Source organism: Echinops telfairi, unplaced genomic scaffold (genome assembly GCF_000313985.2).
Source record: "Echinops telfairi isolate 266 unplaced genomic scaffold, ASM31398v2 ScPeMD7_6;HRSCAF=24_1, whole genome shotgun sequence".
Lineage (NCBI taxonomy): Eukaryota > Metazoa > Chordata > Mammalia > Afrosoricida > Tenrecidae > Echinops > Echinops telfairi.
Window position 1 is genome coordinate 13005512 of NW_022103903.1, and position 19715 is coordinate 13025226.

The 19715-nt window shown below is 37.3% G+C and overlaps 1 protein-coding gene and 1 pseudogene across 2 annotated transcripts in view; both read left to right on the forward strand.

Annotated features, from left to right (window-relative positions):
* EPHA3 (EPH receptor A3) overlaps window positions 1–19715 on the forward strand; it is a 411930-nt gene that overhangs the window by 43308 nt on the left and 348907 nt on the right. The window lies entirely within an intron of this gene.
* On the forward strand, window positions 13905–14003 carry LOC115868114 (annotated as a pseudogene).

A 19715-nucleotide genomic window follows, 5' to 3' on the forward strand; every position in this document is an offset into this window, starting at 1 on the left:
TTTTTCCTGTTATTTTTTCTGTAAAGGACAGCCATTTCTTTAATGTTACATGACTCCGTCTTATTATTATAATCCTTCAGGATTTAGTATTGTAACTCAGATCACTGATCCATCAAATCTTTCAATTACCTTGCTCAGCAGAGGTCCATTTTATGCCTTTTCAAAAGAGCATGAAGCCAGCACAGTGAGAACCTGCAGTGTATATTCAAACATCTAAAATGACTGGGAAGTTAACCAAGTGGAAAGTAGTTAACAATAGGATGGGGAAAATTCTTTTTGACCTTCCAACTAATTAGCAAATGTCTTAGGTAGCATGTCGTGATGTTATTTACGTGATTCTTTGTAGAATATAACTGATCTGAAAAATGAAAATCATGACTATTTGAAGGCATAACATATCGAGTGAAATCTAAAGATTGTGTCATTCGCATTATGTCTATTTAATCTTGGAAAAATAAAGTTAAGACCAATTCTCCTTGACTTTTCTGCTTTTGAAAAATTTAATGTAGCCTAAAAATAGTAAATCGTCTTTTCCATGTCACCGCACAAACTGTGCTACAACATGGATTCAAAAGAGCTTTGACGTCAATGGATTCTTGGAGATTGAAAATAATTCTTCAAATGCATACAAATAATTTCTTTTCTATTCATAGCAAGGCTAAAAGAAATTTAGAAACAATCACTGGCCAGAAGGAGAGCCTACTATAAATACCAATTAAACTAGGTGCATCTGAGTGGCTCCCTAGTCCTGGAGGAACGGGCACGTTGAGTGTCAGAGTACAACTGAGCTGCATGGCGTTTTCAATGACGGATTTTTAAAAGGTTGCTATCCAGGTTTTCTTCCCAAACATCTCTAGGTGGGCTCTAGTGACCACACTTTGATTAGCCTCAAACCACATGAACAGATTGCACAACTCAGAGAACGCAGAGTACAAGCAGTGAGGTTTATCTGCGTCTTGCCCACTGAGCTTCAGCATCAAAGAGGAACATAGTCCACTGAGTTGAACATTTAATTCAAGGTGCTAATTTTTTGATCTTGTGTGTGATACTAGCTTGAACTTCCTTTGATCATGCCTCCTTGTTTTAAAAGTATCATATCCAGTTCTTAGTCTTTCTTCGTGTACGACTCACATTTTATCTTTATTAAAATTGCAGTTCTATACAGGCTATCTATGTCTCAAAATTCTCAATGGAGAATTTCTAAAAACCTTCCAATGTAATTTGCAATGATAAATTATCTTTGCATATCAAACTATTCATTTATTTTCATATTATCACTTCTATTATGGAAAGGTGTGGGACTTCCAATTTTCTTGTTACTTTTACAACATGCAATAATTTCTACTTTATTAAATAGAGTTCAGAGTATTAAATTGCCTCAATTGTTTAAGCTCCCTCATGCTAATACCAAACCACAGCCACCTAGCTGATTCCTGTGTATAGCAGTATTATAGAACAGAATAGAATTGCTTCAAAGCTTTCTTCATTTTAAATCTTTACAGTAACAGACAGCTTCATCTTACCACCACAGATTGGCTAATGGTTTTGACCCATTCACTTCGCAGTCAGTAGCCCATCATTTAACCCAATGCCAAACCCAAGCTAAACTCTCTGCCAATATAGCAATCCAATAAAACAGTGTACAACTTTTTTTGGGAGTTTCTGAGACAATAACTCTTTAGGGAACAGAAAAACAAACACAAATTTAGATTCACTACCTTATCGAGGAGATGGCCACTCACAGCAAGCCCTTATAGGACACCGAGGAACTACTCTTGTGAGATTATAAGTCTTTACTGGCTGGTGGTTCGAACTTCCAACCCCGTTGGTTGCAGCCCAATGTGTAACCACTGCCACCACGCCTCCTGGAGAGTAGAAAGCCCCAATTTCTCCTGCAGAGTAGCTGGTGGTTTTGAACTCTGACCTTATAGTTGGCAGCTCAAGGTGTAACCACTATGTCACTAGGACCTCTGGTTATTCCACTCTATGCCAGATAAACTGCGAATTGCTCATCCTTTGAAATTTCAAGACTCATTGTGGGTCTATGAGGGCTTAATGAGGGTTGATAAGAAATTCAGAATAGTGGATGAGCCCTACAGGACCAGTGGTGTGAGTGGCAAAACAGGGAGGGTAGAGGGAGAGTGGGTAGGAAAGAGGGAACCGATTACAAGGAACTATATGTGACCTCCTCCCTGGGGGATGGACAACAGAAAAGTGGGTGAAGGGTGATGTCGGACAGGGTTAGATATGACAAAATAACAATTTATAAACTATCAAGGGCTCATGAAGGAGGGGGGAGCTGGGAGGGAGGGGAAAAATGAGGACCTAATGCCGGGGGCTTAAGTGGAGAGGAAATGTTTTGAGAATGATGAGGGCAATGAATGTACAAATGCGCTTTATATAATTGATGTGTGTATGGATTGTGATAAGAGTTGTATGAGCCCCTAATAAAATGATTAAAAAATATATATTTTTCAAATGTATGCACTAACAAATAAAGCTCATGATGCAGAAACAACAACAAAAAAGAAATTCAGAATAGGAACATTTTATTGATTAAAATATTACACGTGGCTAATGGACATTAGTTGTATAATTTGAAATAGTGTATTTCTGTTTTGTGGTTAGGTGCTATCATTCCGATTCATAACCAGAACCAAAAACCAAACACTGCCATTTGAACTACTGATCTTGTGGTTAGCAACACAATGTGTAACCAAATGGCCACCAGAACTCCTTGATTCATTGCAAACCTGCATAAAGCAGAACAAAATACTGCCTGGTCTTTACATAGCAAATATTTTGTTATGTTGAGCCCATTGTTGTAGCCACTGTGCCAATGTATCACAATTCTCTTTCTCTCATCACCTCCATTTTTCCTCCCTCCCGCTGAATAACTTATCCCTCTCCTCTCCCTGTTCCTGCCCCCGTCCCTGACTTCCTCACAGTCATCCACCTCTTGTTTCTTGTTGTATAAACCACATTTCTTTTTCTTTGCTTTTCTTTGTAATAGTGATATTATTAATATGTATCTTCCTAAGATTGATTCAGTTTGCTAAGTATAATCTTCACTAGCTTTGTCCACGTCTTTCAGTGTTTAAAAGAGTTGTCATTGTTTTTTATTGATGGCTAATATTTGAATGTACCAGAACTTGTTTAATTATTCATCTATAAATTTTGATGACTACTCCTGTTACATATAATTTTATAGGAGTAACTTAATGAAAAATTTTAGCATTAAATATTGGAAACTGTAGACCTTTCAAGACATAAAAAGTAGTCATAGGAGATATTCACACCCCATTTTGAGGAACTACCTCATGTACTCAAAGAGCACTGGTGGTACAGTGGTTTGAGCATTCAGTTGGTAACAATTAAAAGGACATCAGTTTAAACTTAACAGTGGCTCCATGGGAGAAACATGTGGCAGTGTGCTTTCATGAAGACCATAACTGTGGAAAACTGATGTGCTAGTTCTACACTGTCCTACAGGGTCCCTAGGAATCAGAAGTGAACCGTTTGAAGTGAACATATTTTCTAGGGTAAATGATGTGCGGTACTTACATAACCCGGTGTCCATTTGGGGCTTGAGAAGATTAAGAGGGAAGGGATGGAGTCTAGACTGCCAATTAGGTAATAGCCAATGAGGCCTCTCTGTGGGCATGCCTTCAGAATACAGAATTCTGGGAAATCCTGTGTTTTCTCTTTGGAGGTGGGAGACACACTCAGCTCACTCCCTGAGAGATGCTTTACTGAGAAGACACATTGCACTACACTGATAGACCCCAGTGCCCTAGGAATGGAGGACCCATGTGGAGACCCCTACCAGTGCTGACATGCTTCTACTGCCACCGGATCCACAAGACTTTGCATCCACCGGTCTGTGATCTTCCTGCATTCAGCATTATTGCATGTGTTTCCTGAGTCTGAAGAGGACTTTACCGATTGGTATCAGACATATTGGCTAATATAGGACTTATGGGCATGATCTGGACTGGACTGGGATGTTTTCTCAATATTCCAGTGCTCTTGTACATAAAGCTTTTTCTTATACATATAAAGTGTCGGTGAATTTGTTTCTCTAGTCTATGCAGAGTAGCACACAGTATGGCATTCTTCCTTTTTTGCTTTTTTGACAATTTCTAGAATTTTAAAATGTATATAACTTCACTAACTGTATTTTTCCATCTTTGAGAAAGCTCCAAAATATTGATAAATTATCAGCATTCTGAATTACTGAAAAGTTAATCATATAACATCAAATTTATTGTGTATTAAATTTATTAAACAAAATAATTACTTACTGTATATAAAGCAATTAAAATGACAAGGTGATTTAGGCAGAATAGGCAAGTGGTCATTTGTATCTGCAGAATGCCAATAAATTTGACAGTTTTAGTACGGAATTTGATTCTTATAAATTCAGAAAAATTATAATTCAGAAGAGGACATAAAAGAAGGGCATCATGGTTAATATCAGATGGATGATGATGGAAAGCATTGCTGATGTCAGAAAGATCTTGGTGAAAAGTTGAGAATGCTAGAAATATATTTTTTCACTATGCAAAACATTTGACTGAGATCTGATAACAAATTACGGATGACATTGAAAGAATGGTAACTTTGGACCATTTAATTTTGCACATGCAGAACCTGTACACAGGCCAAAAAGCAATCCTTTGAACAAAACAAGGAGATGATGCATGGTTTTAAATTAGGGGAGGTATGTGTCAGAGTTGTTTCCTTATACCATATTTATTCAATCTCTATGCTGAGCAAATAATATGAGAAACTCCACTATGTAGACAAGAACAAGGTGTGAGGAGTAGAGGAAGACAAATTAACAATGAAGACTCATTAACTAATGACACAACCTTTCTCGCTGAAAGTGAAGAAGACTTGAAGCACATACTGATGAAGATCAAAGACTAAAACTTTCAGTACGGATTACATTTCAACATAAAGAAACAAAAATTCTCAATACTGGATGAGTAACAAACACCATGTAAGCAGGAAAGAGATTGAAGCCATAAATGATTCCATTTTACTGGAATCCACAATCAACTCCTCTGGAAGCAGCAGTCAAGAAATCAAATGGCATATTGCATTGAACAAATCTGTTTCAAAATACATATTTCAGATGTTATAGAGCAAAAAATGCCACTTCAAGGAAAAAGGTATCTGGAACCAAGCTATGATCTTTTAAATAGCCTCAGATGCACACAAAAATTGGACAATGCATAAGGGAAACCTAATCGTATGGTGATTCCACATTGGATTGAGATCTGGACGGCTGACTAATCAAAAAGCACCAGTCATTTCTCAGGAGAAATACTGGGCTTTCTACTCCGGTAAACATTTCGGAAACCAACAGCGGGTGACTATGAGTCAGCGTTGACTAGATAGCAGTCAGAGAGAGAAGAATATCTGAAGCATTTGAATTATGGTGTTGGTGAAGAATACAAGGATTGAATATACCATGAAGTATCTGAACAATGAGCAAATTTTTTTTTGCAAAAATATATAGCAGGAAGTGAGAATGTATTTTGGACATGTCATTAGGAAATCCCAGTCCTTCAAGAAGGACAAAATGTAGTCAATAGTAAAGAAAGATAAATCGGGGGAAGCACAGCAATGGTTGTGAGGTTAGCACAGGATGAGGAATCATTTCTTAATGTTTTACATCGGGTAATTAAGGGTCAGAGTGAGCTACGTGTAGCAACTGCATTATTTATTCCTTTGCATGTGATAACAGGTAGGCGTAACATGATTGATGCTTGAATTTTGGTAATGAAAGAGATATAATGAGCATGCTAATTATTGTAATAAGATTGGAGCAATTGGTTCATAAAAGCAGTAGTAATGTAGATGGAGTCATTTGGTTGGCTTGGGTGCCAATAAAAATCATTTGTGTCAAGTTTCCTACTCCAAAATTCATTTTGTAAGTTCCCTATTTTAAAGCAGAACCTCTATTTTATTCATATTGGCCATGTACATAGATAAATGAACATATTTCTCAGTCTTTATCAAAGTTTGGTATGCCCAACACTTTATTGGTTGCTGTTACATGCTGTTGAGTTGCCTTCCTATGTACAACAACAGAATGAAACACCACCCAGTCCAGTGCCATCCTCACAATTGTTCTTCTGTTTGAGCCCGAGCTGCAGCAAATGTGTTCATCCATCTCATCACATGCTTCCCTCTTTTTCCCTGTCCCTCTGCTTTACAGAGCACACTGTCCTTCTCCATGGTACTTCATGGAAGAGGGACTTAGTCTTTACTGCCTTTCCTCTAAGGAGCATTCTGGCTGTACTTCTTCCAAAACAGATTTGTTTGCTCCTTTGGCTATCCATGGTACTTGCAATTTTCTTCTTCAGAATCACAATTTCAATGTGTTGATTCTTCCTTGGGCTTCTTTTTTACAACTTTCACATGCATATGAAGTGATTGAAAATACCATGGTTTAGGTCAGGCATCCCTTAATCCTCAAAGTAACATCTTGATGTTCAACATTTTAAAGAGGTTTTGTGCAGCAGATTTAGCTAATACAGTGCTTCATTCAATCTCTTGACTGCTGCTTCCATGAGCATTGATTGTGGATCCAACCAAGAGGCTGTGGAACTTCTATGAAGATGCTATAAAGGAAGTCTGGTATATGGGTAATGGCTAGAACTGCGGAACCTTCTTGTGACACCAGGATGGAGGCTGTATGGTGCATATCTGGAGAGGCCTGGTGCACTGATATTTTGAGGACATTTCCAATGCAAATTTAGATGACCTAATTGAGAACTATTTATGTGAGAAAATGAATCTTTACATATCAGTGAATATTTTCCGGACCTTTTCACTCCAGTTTTAGGAATGCTAAATTTTATTATGGATATATTATAGTTAGGATCCCTGGTGGCATAGCGGTTATGAGTTTGGCTGCTAAGTGCAAGGTCAGCATTTTGAAACCACCAGCCATTCCAAAGGATAAAGAGGCTTTCAGCTCCCAGTAAAGAGATACATTCTCAGAAATGTATAGGGGTAGTTCTAACCTTTCCGACAGGGTTGCTGTGAGTTGGCATTAATTCTATGGCCACATAAATTTGGTTTTTGGTTTTAAGCTGTATCTAATATAATTATATAACATCACTCCAATCTGAATATAACAATGATGATTGACATAATACATATAGGAATAAGTATAAATATAATATAAAATAAATACAATTTAAATATATTGATAAAGTTATTTTATGTTTTGGTATGTCCTGAAGTTCAAGGAAGAAAGCTTTCATAAATTCTGTTTATAGTTATTCACTTATTTTTAACTCTTAAAAACATGAACAACATTTATAGGAGTCTGAAGGTTATAGTTTTTATTTTAAAAATCATAGATTATTCATATCATAAAAAGATTTTAAAATGAAATCTTGCTGGAGAATTCATTTGACAGACTTCTGCCCTATCTTGAGATTTTCAAGAGTTGTCTTATCTACTCACATACAGCCATGAACATTTCCATTAATTTTTCCCTAAATTTCAAACATGATCATAGTCATTTTAAACTTATAATTATGTTCCTATTACCTTGTATCTGTGTTTTCTCTGCTTTATCTTATTATAATTCTAAATTCTATCTCTGCTCAAGGAACAATCAAATGCAGTAGTACATGCATAAGTCACATATGCATTTAAATTAGCAAAATGCATTCAGTTGTCTACTTCTGGTAAAGCAAACCCAAATCCTCTTTCTGTTTCTTGTTATGAGTAAAGGCGCTCTGACACTTAGCAGACCCTCTCCCTCCATCTTCAATGGACTAAGACCCATGGAAGTTTTAACTTGGGGTCAGGACCATTCAAGATGTTGAGGTGATTTTACTAATCTGTTTATTGAGTAATTCTCATTACCTAAAATATTCATGCTGTTAATGTTAAGCATTTCAGGGAAGACTAATGATATATAGGATTAATGGGGGGGAAATGAGATTCACATTATTATTCATACACTGTAGTTTCTACCATGAGAACCATAACTGTAAGATTTCTAAGAGAATCTGTTTAAATTTTCCCATCTAGTCACATTACTTACAGGACAAAAATAAAATGGCATAATGTGAAAAACCATAATTTATACTGCAGGAATACATTTCATGAAAATTGAATCTGAAAAATTCCAAAGCAATTGTTAGTATATGTTTTTGAATCAACAAAGGAAGATTGGTAGATAGATAAATGAGAGATAGATCACTTGATAGGAGTTTTAAAGATCTTATTGTGTTAGTCCGAGTAGACTAAAGAAACAAATCCATAAACACTCATATGTGTATAAAAAAGAGGTTTATATGCAAGAGCAGTTGAATATTGAGAAAACATCCCAGCCCAGTCCAGACCAAGTTCACAAGTCTGATATTAGCCCATATGTCTGATACCAATCTATAAAGTCTTCTTCAGACTCACGAAACACATGCAATGACACCGAACACAGGAAGATCACAGGCCAGTGGGTGAGAAGTCTTGTGGGTCAAGTGTTATTGTAAGCATCTCAGTGCTGGCAGGGGTCTCCATGTGACTTCTCCAGTTCCCAGGGCCTGGGGTCTATCAGCATAGCACCATGTGTCTTGTCAGTAGAGCATCTCCCAGGGAGTAAGCAGAGAGAGAAAGTGCCTCCGGCCTCCAAGGAGGAAATACCGGAGTTCCCAGATTTCTCAGGAGAAGGCCATGCTCACCCAGAGGCCTCATTGGCTATGACCCGATTGACAAATTAGACTCCACCCCTTCACTCTTAATCTTCTGAAGTCCCAAATTGACACCAGATTATGTAACTATTACACTTATGAACAAGAGACTGAGCCTAGCATTATTTTTTTCCTAATTTCTGAGTATGTGTGGAAAAACTCAAAGTTCAGTTTTTGTATAAATCTGTAAAATGGGTTAAATTATTTTATTGTATAATTTTATTCATAAGTACTATTCTATATTATAAGATTTCATAGATGAACAGAGAAGAGTGAAAATATAGATTGTAATAATAAAGTGTAATTAAATAAGTACAGATATAATAAGTACTACATTATATATTGATTGAGTTCCCTAGCTAGTACATATAGTTAAGCTACTCCTAGCCAAAATGTTGGCAGTTTCAATGCATCCTGGGGTTTCTCAATAGAAATGGCTGAAGATCTGTCCACATGGGGTTGTTATGAGGTAGAATTTCATCAAGGAACAACTAACAATAACATCAATATATAGTCATTCATAAGTGGACTATGCATACAATACAATTTTTATTTTAATTGTAATTTAAATTTTACGTTTTGGTTAGAAAAGTGAAGATTTGTGGTGAATTTGGGGAAGATAGAGAAGGAGACACTTAAAGTGTGGACCTTCAGCTGCGTGCTACCTTGGAGGTTGGAGGGAACATCAAAAGAACCTGGGATGCTTTAATCCAACTCATTTGGCTCTGGGACACAGGGTTCTCCTGATTCTATGGCTTTCACCCTATGGCTTGTTCTTTGTTTATTCTGCTTTTTCTCTTCATATTCAGATATCTCCAAAGTGTAGAGTCACGTGCCAAATCACATAGATTGACATCTTCATTTCAAATGGAACACTTTAAATATGGATTCTCATTTTTAAATATCCCTCAGCCAGTGTCCAAAATGAACTTCTCAGTATTCCTCATCTCAGGGTCTGGTTACTTCCACTTGAATATGGGAAAGAAAAAACACTTGGAGTCAATGTTTACCTCTTCCTTTCTTTTATGTTTCACTCCATTAATGGTATGTGCTGTCAATGCCACTTCTAGTATATCAAGAACACAACTATTTTTCACTACCTCCATTGCTACCATATTGGCTAAGTCGCCAGTCATCTTTTTCCTGGATTAGGATCAAAGTTTCAAAACTGGAGCTCCTTGTTTTATTCATTACTCTATTAGAGTTAGAGTCTATTTTTATATAGATTTAGTCCTTCAAAATATTACGTTCACTTAGGCCATTCCTTTGCTATAAACCTCCAATGATTTCTGATCTGGCTCAGAGAAAAAGCCAAGAGGCAGATTCCTCAGATTGCCAAGACATTTCCAAACGATCTTTCCCTCTCCCTACCCTTTCCCTTTCCCCACAACATCTGTGACCTCTCCTTGTCTTTCTCCCTCATTCTGCTGAGCTCCACAATAACCTTGAGCAGACTTCGGCAATTCTTCTTCGTATCTGCAAATGCTTCCTTCCCTTTCTATCCCTGGGCCTCCTTCTTACCTCTTTCATGCTTTCTTCCTCAACTGTAAACCTTCCAGGGAGTCTTGCTTTGATAATTGGTTTTAAATATAATACTCCCTTTGGATGTGCATGGTGGTTGTGGGAAACCACCCACAGCTCTGCTAGACAAAGGCTGGGCTTTCTCGTTATATAAACAGTTACAGTCTCTGGACCCACAGGAGCTGGCCATAAGTCAGAATGGACTCAATGACAGTGAACACGTTTTCGGGGGAGTATTTCTGTGTCCTTGTTGCCTTTTAGTTTTTTTAAATCGTTGTATTAGGGGCTCATATAACTCTTATCACCAACCATACATCAATTGTGTAAAGCACATTTGTACATTCATTGCCCTCATCATTCTCAAAACATTTGCTCTCCACCTAAGCCCCTGGCATCAGCTCCTCATTTTCCCCCACCCTCCCTGCTCCCCCCTCCCTCATGAACTCTTGATAATTTATAAATTATTATTTTGTCATATCTTGCCCTGTCCGATGTCTCCCTTCACCCACTTTTCTGTTGTCTGTCCCCCAGGGAGGAGGTCACATGTAGATCCTTATAATCGGTTCCCCGTTTCCAATCTGCCCTCCTTCTACCCTCCCAGTATGGCCACTCATACTGCTGGTCCTGAAGGGATCATCCTCCCTGGATTCACTGTGTTTCCAGTTCCTATCTGTACCAGTGGCCTTTTAATTCTTTTTAAAGTATTACTTATCAACTTCAGTAAGCATGGTTTATATTTCACTTAAAAAATAAAAGCAAAACACACAAAACACCACCCCCCCTTAAGGCATGTGGACAAATGATTGGGCTCCTATTTTTTGTTATGCCAGCTCCCATAACAAGGCCTGATGCAAGGCAAATGCTCAATAAATATTTGCTGAGTAATTGATTAATAAATCCTACAAAATACAGAAAAAATCCTCTCTATATTAACTTTTCAGGAAGTGTAATATTATCAGTGTCAACAGATTATGTATTATTTATATAACATACATAGGTTAATGAACTTCAATGCTAACCAGAAGGTTAAATATTGGAATCATCAGAGACACCTCCAAAGAAAGACATGGTGATCTACTTCAGCAAACCCTGTGGAGCCTATTTCTGCACTGACACATATACAGTCCCCTGGGTCAAAATTGACTAGACCAGTAGGCAATTAGTAAGGAAAAAGTACAGAAAAAATACCTATCTTGTATTAATATTGGAAATATTAACCTTATGACTAGCTATTTAGATAACTTTATCAAGGTATGGACTTATTGAAAAATGTTTTAAAATTTTTGAAGGAAATAAGGTTAGTTCAGTCATTTATCAGCTGTTTTATAACATCTATCTGTAATGATAGGTTGGTTAAATAACTAAATGGTGGAATGTAAAATTTACAGATCCGAGAGTCAGGGTTTTTTTGTTTTAAAGAAAGCATGGTTTAATAAATCACTATCTTAAATGCTACTTAAAGTCAAGGATAGGGAAACTTCATCTCAAATACTTTGGACATGCTATCACAAGAGACCAATCCTTGGAGAAGGACATCCTGCTTGGTAAAGTAAAGGAGCAGCTAACAAGAAGGCCCTCACAGAATGGACTGACAGTGGTTGCCGCAGTGTGCCCAAATGTCGACAATTTTGAAGATGGCCCAGGACTGGGAAGTGTTCGTGCTGTTGTAAGATCCTAAGAGTTGGAACCCAGTTGATGCCACCTAACAACAAAAACAACAACAGCAGTGTGTGCATATATATCTCTATATATATGCTCACACACACATGCTCTTAAATATGGGTGTACTCTTACATACGTGGTTATAATATATAAGAGACGATTTATATAATGTCTAATATACTATTAGAAGACTAAGGAGATTTTGATGATTCAGATTATCTTCAGTGAGATATAAGACAGGTTTTTATCTTAAAATTCTGCCCACACAACAGTTTTTTCTGTTTCTCAATAGTCTTCTCACCAAAGAAAAGCTAACCTTAAGTTCAATCCTTCCATTCTGCTGCTTATTACACACACCTGCGAAAAAGGGAAAACGAATAGGAAGAATAAGTGATAAAAGCTTGGGTAGTTTTTTGTTTATTGTCTTCTTATCTTTCACCCAGAAAAGAAAGGGGTTGTGGAGAACTAATTTCAGTGAATAATTCTTGAAGTCTATTTCAATCATATTTATGAAGCATTTGCTGTGCCCGTGTGTGTCTGACAATATTGTACATTAAGCATACAAGGATAAATATATGACATGATCCCCAGGCTGAATGTTTTCAAAACTGAAAATAGTAGAAAATGCATATATATTATACTTACATATTATATATTATTTATATACATATATATTTAGGAAGATACATGTATACAAATCAGTAAGTAAGGGGCACTGTTCTAAAATTTGATCCACTATGAATATTTTTCCATGTTAATCATTTGGGCTATTTGTTTCAATTGTAACTACAATCTTACCTGATCTGTACCATTTAAAAGAAATATTGAAAAGTTCAGGAGGCATATAAAGTAGTTTTTTTCTAGCATTGTAAGATTACCAACTAGCATTTAGTGACTGTTTACCTTGTACTAGGCACTTCTAATGTACATCATTTAATTTTATTAAATGTGCATTGGTATTTAAAACTTGCTATTACTAAGAAGATTGGTATTACTGGTAATAAATGAAATTTTAATTCAAGAATTCAGATTTGATTGCTGTGATAGTAATTCATTTTGCCTGTAAGTGTGACTTTTGAAAATGGAAAGGGGCACTGCTTTTTCCCACGTGTTCACAGAGATCATTTCTAAGAGTTGAAAACAGCAAAATAACTGTCTTTCTAGTTTCATTTGAATGAACTTTAATGTAAAAACCATTCTCCTATATCTGTTGTTGAGAGTTGAGAGAGTGAGAATATGGCATGCTTTCTCGTCTTTGAAAGCACTGAGCAGACTCATGCTTTCTACAGTATGTAGTTGAGCCTGTAGTCGTGCTAGGGTAATTACAGCTGTCAGTCCTTTCAACATGAGAAAACAACCTCATTTCAACTTTACAAGAAACAGATTGTAAGTACCCAAGGACCAGAAGTAACAGTCTCTACGCGATGAACACTGTGGCGATTGTTAAGCTAGTGAGCTTAGTTGTTTGGAGAGGGTTATTTACTGGAAGATGTTGTGAAGAAGATTCTGTTTTTGGGCTGATCTGTGACTTTTTTATGAAAGAACAACCCAGAATCAAGAGTCTTGAGGATATTATCAGAATAAGACTAGTTAGTCACGCGCAGACTCTTCAGGCCAGAGGAATTATGTCAAAAGAAACTTGTCCTAACTGCTTTCATGTGAAGTGTGTGTGTGTGTGTGTGTGTGTGTGTGTGCGCGTGTGTGAAAGCACTTCATTTGTATCTGGAGTTCTTCACATCTATTACCTTTTTTTTTTTTCCAGATGTGATAAATCCAGGAATCCCTTCTACTAAACTAACACAAAGTTGAAAATGCCTTATAAAACAAGGAGGGAGCTTTTTTTGTTCTTAATTGGTCATTCTTCAACTGTCATGGAGTCCATTGTGATTCCGACTAACTGATTCTGTAGTACTTTAAAAAAAAAGAACAACAACAACAAAAATCAAACCTGTTTGTTGGGGGTGATGTGGAGTGCTTTAGGAAAAATTAGGCAAGGGCTTGCTTCAGAAGCATATATATTAAAATTAAAATGATACAGAGAATAGCATGACCCTGTTCAAGGATGACACGCACATTCGTGAAGCATTCCACTTTTCTTTCTCTATTTCTTTCTTTTTTTCTTTTTATTCACTGTTTTTTCTTTTTGTATTGTCTAAATCAGTGTTGGTTTGCCTACCTATATAAGACAGGCATGGGAAGCAAGCCCGAGGAGAAAGCAGTGGGACAGACGGTTCCAGAGGAATTTAGAGGGAGGAGGAGGCAGGAGAAGGTAGCAGTGAGCAAACAATGCAATAGATAGAAGAAAACTAGGGAATTAAGATCAACAATAAGGAGGATGTAGAGATCCTGGGGTTGTTGGAGCAGCACCGTGTAGCTGAGAGATATTACTATGAGGCAGAAGAAGGGCGAGTGTGATGGTAGGAAAGGAGGAAGGTAAAAGGAAACAAGAGGAAAGATGTAGGAAGCAAAGCTATGGACAGAGGTACAAACATAGGTGTGCACTTATGTAAATATATTCATTCATAAAAATAGAGGCATTGGTATAGGTAGATATATTTATATGGCAATACATTGAGGAACTGGATAGACTCTGGGCCTCTGCTTAAGCCATCCGTCAGTGCAAGAACACTTTGTTTAACAACCTGGCATTCTGTGAAGCTCACCCTCCCAGCAGATCGCTGAAGACAAAATGGGTGCACAAGCAAATGTGGTGAAGAAAGCTGATGGTGCCCAGCTATCAACAGATATAGACAAGTGGCAATCTAGCTAGCAGAGAAGCAACAAGCCCACATGGACGAAGCACACCCGTTTGTGCAATCAGGAGTTGACCTAATTAGGTACAGGCATTGAAGACCTAAAATAAATGAACAAACAAAAAAGCATATTGTTGAGAAAGAGGGGAGTCAGAGCAGAGATCCAAAACCCATCTGTAGACAGTGCTACATCCCCTAAAAGAAGGGTCACAGGAAGGGATGAGTTAACCAGGATGAAGTGTAGCACCAATGAAACACACGATATTCCTCTGCTTCCTTGAGGCTTCATGCCCCCCACTATCATGACCCCAAACCTGCCTTTCACTGGTGGGTTCAGGCAGAGCATGTACACAGGTACAGATAAGAGCTCAGGGCACATGAAATCCAGGTCAGATAAAACCATCAGGAACAGAAATGGGTGTAATGATACCAGGAGGGTAGAGGGCAAGTGGAAAGAGAAGTGGGGAGGAAACCAAGGGGGAAAGGAGGCAGCGGTTGGTGTAAGATATGAAAATAATAATAATTCATAATTTATCAAGGGGTCATCAGGGTGGGACTGGTATGGTAAAAAGAGGAGCTGATACCAAGGGCTCAAATAAAATCTAAATATTTAGAAAATAATGATGGCACTGTATGTACAAATATAATAATCCATACATTAATTGTATCAATGATTAATCAATTGATACAATTAATGCATGGATTGTTATAAGAGCTGTAAGAGCCCCCAATAGAATGATCTTTAAAAAAAAGAAAAGAATACAAAAAAAAAAAAAGGTAAGCCAAAGTGCCAAAATCTTATGTCTGGAATTGGCAGAAAAGTTCATTCATTGCTTTTGTCTTATTTCAGTTTGAGTTAGGAACCAAGATCTATTTTAGTTATCATCTATTTCTCCTGCCTCCTTCTTAATGACAATGTGTGTTTCTCGTCTATGGCACAGTTTAGAATGAATGCATACAATTTAGCAGGGACAAGCTAAATATCTACTCAAAGGAAGGCTGGGGTCAACACCAGTCAGAGCAGCAACATGCTCTTTTCAAATACTAGGCCAGAAGTACTTCCTTTAAACATATTTAACTTTTTCGGACTCCTTTTGGTTGCCTGGACACTCTTGTTTTTCTCTCTACTGTGCTTTACTTTTCCTTCTCCCTGAGTAAATTGTAAGTGAGTTAGGGCAGCCAGATGGCTTAGGACAGAAAACAGGACACCTCTGGTTGCCTGGACGAGTTTCAAAATTGACACTGCATCAGTGAACAAATAGATCCAGATACTGTGGCAGAAACAAGGTGTCTGCCTCAGTGTGTAAAGTGTAAAACTCAAGGAAAAGAATAAGCATCCACGGGCAGTTCTGCTGTGCAGGTCTATTGGACTGGGACTGTGATGAAGTGACGGTTTCTACTTGCAAACATCAGTGTCCCATACTTAGCCGACAACATTCTCCTCATTCCCAATTGAACCATTTACCCCATGCTTTTCTTCCTAATGACTGTAACTAAAGTAGATGTCTTCATTAGACCAGCAATGCCCAGCTATTCCTTAAGGCCGCTTTCAAATACTTTTCTAGGAAGGTCACATTAAAAAATATTTTGATTTGACCTTTATTAACAGGCACCATTTCTCATCCTTCAGCTGTTACCCACAACACCTGTAGTAAATTCCTCTGGTGTTCTTTCACAAAACCAGATCCTGGCAACATTGATGAAAAAGGGAGAAGGACAAGAAGCATCGAATATCACATTACTTTTAGGTGTTTTTCCTGATTTCCTTTGGGGTCTGGAACTTGTGCTCAAGTTCATGGTTATGTAAATAATGGTGCTGCTCCAAGCAGATGGCTCTTTTAAAGGGGTGATATCGGGGGATAAAATGCAGAACAGGAGGGCTCCAAAGCAGAGATGAATCCCTCTGGGGGCTGATGATGCACACCCATTGATTTCACAACTATCCCACAGGTGACTAATTCCAGGAAGTTGTGTGCACATGTTCTGGGACTAGAACAGTAAACCAAAGAGCGGAAAAGAGAGAGAGGGAAAGACAGAGACAGACACGAAGACCCTGGGGAAACGGGAGAGATGGGGAAGAAAGAATATAAGTTATATGCATAGTGTGTGGATGGAAACATATGCTTTGGAGATAAAAATGTAAACATCTGTCAAGTGAGTTTAAGGGGACAGGATGAGTCCATGGGCAAGAGAAGGGGTCTTGCCCTATTGTGGAGATTGCAATCAGTGTTACAGATCATCTATGTATAAGGTACTAAAGGGAAAAATAATTTGCTCTGTAAACTGACACACAAATCAAAAGAACAAGTACATTTTACCTCCAGAACAGAATATATACAAGCTAGTGGTTTACTATTTTGTAAATAATCCTCAGCTTTTTCCTTTAAAAGACCATGCATTACTCTACAGAAGTTCATTTAAATTTTAAACAAGGTAAAATACATTTATGGGATGCTTCTAATTATGTCTCCGTTCGCAGTCATTATAAGCATTAATATTTTAAAGTTCTGGGAAGTTCTTTAAAGAGACATGATGTACTCTTTCATAACCCATTGTTTCTCAAACATATTTTATCATTCACCTATCCTTCCCAGAAATAATCATTGACATTTCAAAGAACACCAGTGTCTTAAAAAATAATGTCAAATGAACTGGATCAATCTGATTTGCATATTTGTAATTAACCCTCTTTGAAAGAAGTGAAAAATTTTGTGACTATTTCTCCTGATTTTCTGAAATTGATCTGGGGAGAAAACGCTCTTACCCAGGCAATTTGAGAAGAACAAAGTGACTATTTTTTTTCACTGATGTAAAGGGAAGAAATTAATTCCAAGGAAACGTATGTTATAAATAACAATACCTATGTCCTCACAAAACTACATGCATTCTTTATTTAATGCTTCAAGGTATTCTTTTATTTTATCCTGTTATGTCTGCCATGCTTATCATTTTCACTAATTTATTAAGTCAGTTTTTATCAATCATCTACTATGCATTTTGATCTTCTAATATGGAATTTTTACTGTTATTTCTGAAGCTTTGATCGTATTGCATCTAACTGTAGTTCTTTTTACCAAAATCAGATAGTCACTATGCATTATGATTCTAAGTTGTAAGCATCAGAAACCCCCCTTGTGGTAGATTTAATCAGAGAAGAAATGACTGAAGAGAACCTCAGCCAGGTTTGACAATGAACTCAGAAAGACCAAGATCAAAGGAAGGGACAGAACAATGAAAACTACAGCAGGAGGGAGAGTGTGTCTGCGCCTGTAAAAATGTGCCCTCTCCTAAACCCTCTGCAGGCTCGGTGTGAGTTAGAATCATCTAGACGGCAGTGGGTTTTCCGGTGGCACTGTGGAGGAGTGCTTGGCTGCTAATGGAAAGGTCAGCAATTTAAACCCGCTGGCTGCTCTTCAGAAGAAAGAGGTGGAAGTGGGCTTCCTTAAAGATTACAAACTTGGAAGAGCTAAGGGGTAATTCTCCTCAGCCCTCCCAGGTGGCTATGAGTCAGAAATGACTCCCTGGCAGCAGGTTCTGTTTGTTGGGTTGGCGTGGGCAGGAGTACGCAGTGAATCAAGCCCTAGCTGCCCATAGAAGCCACAGAAAATAAATAGTGAGCATTTGATGGTTGTGGAGAGAGAGACATCCAAATGGAGGAAGGTGGTTCCAATTCTGGACTTCAGAAGTAGAAAAATATCCTTACAGCCCCGATGTTCTGAGAGGTGTCAATTATTAAAGTGTTCGACTGCTACCCAAAGATGGGAAGTATGAATCTCTCTTAGAGAACAGACCTTGAGTGGAGAGGGGAGCTGGTCATGGAACGTTGGTGTTCTACTTCTGAAAAATCAGTTATTGACAAATCTATGGAACAGGGATGGATGCTCACAGACATGAGGCTGCCATGAGTCAGGATCTACTTCAATGAAAACTGAATATATGGTTATTGCTGCTATGATTTTAATGATAGTAATTGCTACAGTGGTGAATCCTCAAGTACACAATGCAATAAAATATTAAGTTCACATTATTGTTTGTAAGATTTGGCTTTGAAATATCAGCATGGTCCTTAGTACCACTATATTTTATACAGGCTGCGGATACTGCTCTTTCTCCCTCTTTCCTTTAAAATTTTTTTCTTTGAAAGTAGAGAAGTTAGATTTAATGTTAGAAGTAAACTACAAGTACACTGACAGCTACGACTTGTATCTTATAACCAGCTACTTTAGGAGTTTTCATAGAATATACTGGTAATCTGTTTTCTTGCCTTTTTTAAGGAGAGACACTTTATACATTCTGTAAATTAATATTGCATACAACATATAACATCTGTCACAAGTTGGTATATGTCTGGAGAAATGAACCTGTATTCTGTCAAGAGAAGATAGAAAACAGATATAAAAAATAAGTTTTATCCTATTTAAATGTTTTGGATAAATGGCAGCTAAATAAAGAAAATGCAGGGTAAGATATCCTGTTAATATTTCTTATATCAAACAATGCTAGAATTCTAGTTATTTTCCTTTAGGTTATTAGGAGAATGTAAGAGTTCATATGAAAGTCTTATAACATCTTTAATGATTATAAAAGTAGCCATCATTCATAAATAAATAATCATAATTAAATAATCGCTTTATATGCTACAACTCAACAGAAAATTGACATTAGTATTCAGGTATATTCTGTCCTATGAATTTAACCTAGTTAACATGGTATTATGCATACAAACCTGTATCATATGTATTCCCAATTAATGTATGACAATCTTTCTCTAAAGTTCTTGCAAATTTCACCTTTCTCTTTAGTGACTATTTCTTAAGCTTTTTAATATCACTTTCATTACTGAAGTTTTTTGTTTTTTCTTTTGCTTCCATCTCACCATCTCCTGTGTTTGTGCATCACAAACATTTTATTAATCTGTTTAGGCACTGTCCTCTGTCAGAGGGATTCAGCAGCTGTCTGGTCTTCATCTTCTAAAAATGATTGAGAACTGGAGAGAGTTTGTGTTATGGATGTTATTTCTACCATAATTTACCCAAGTGGGAATTAAAGCTGAGAC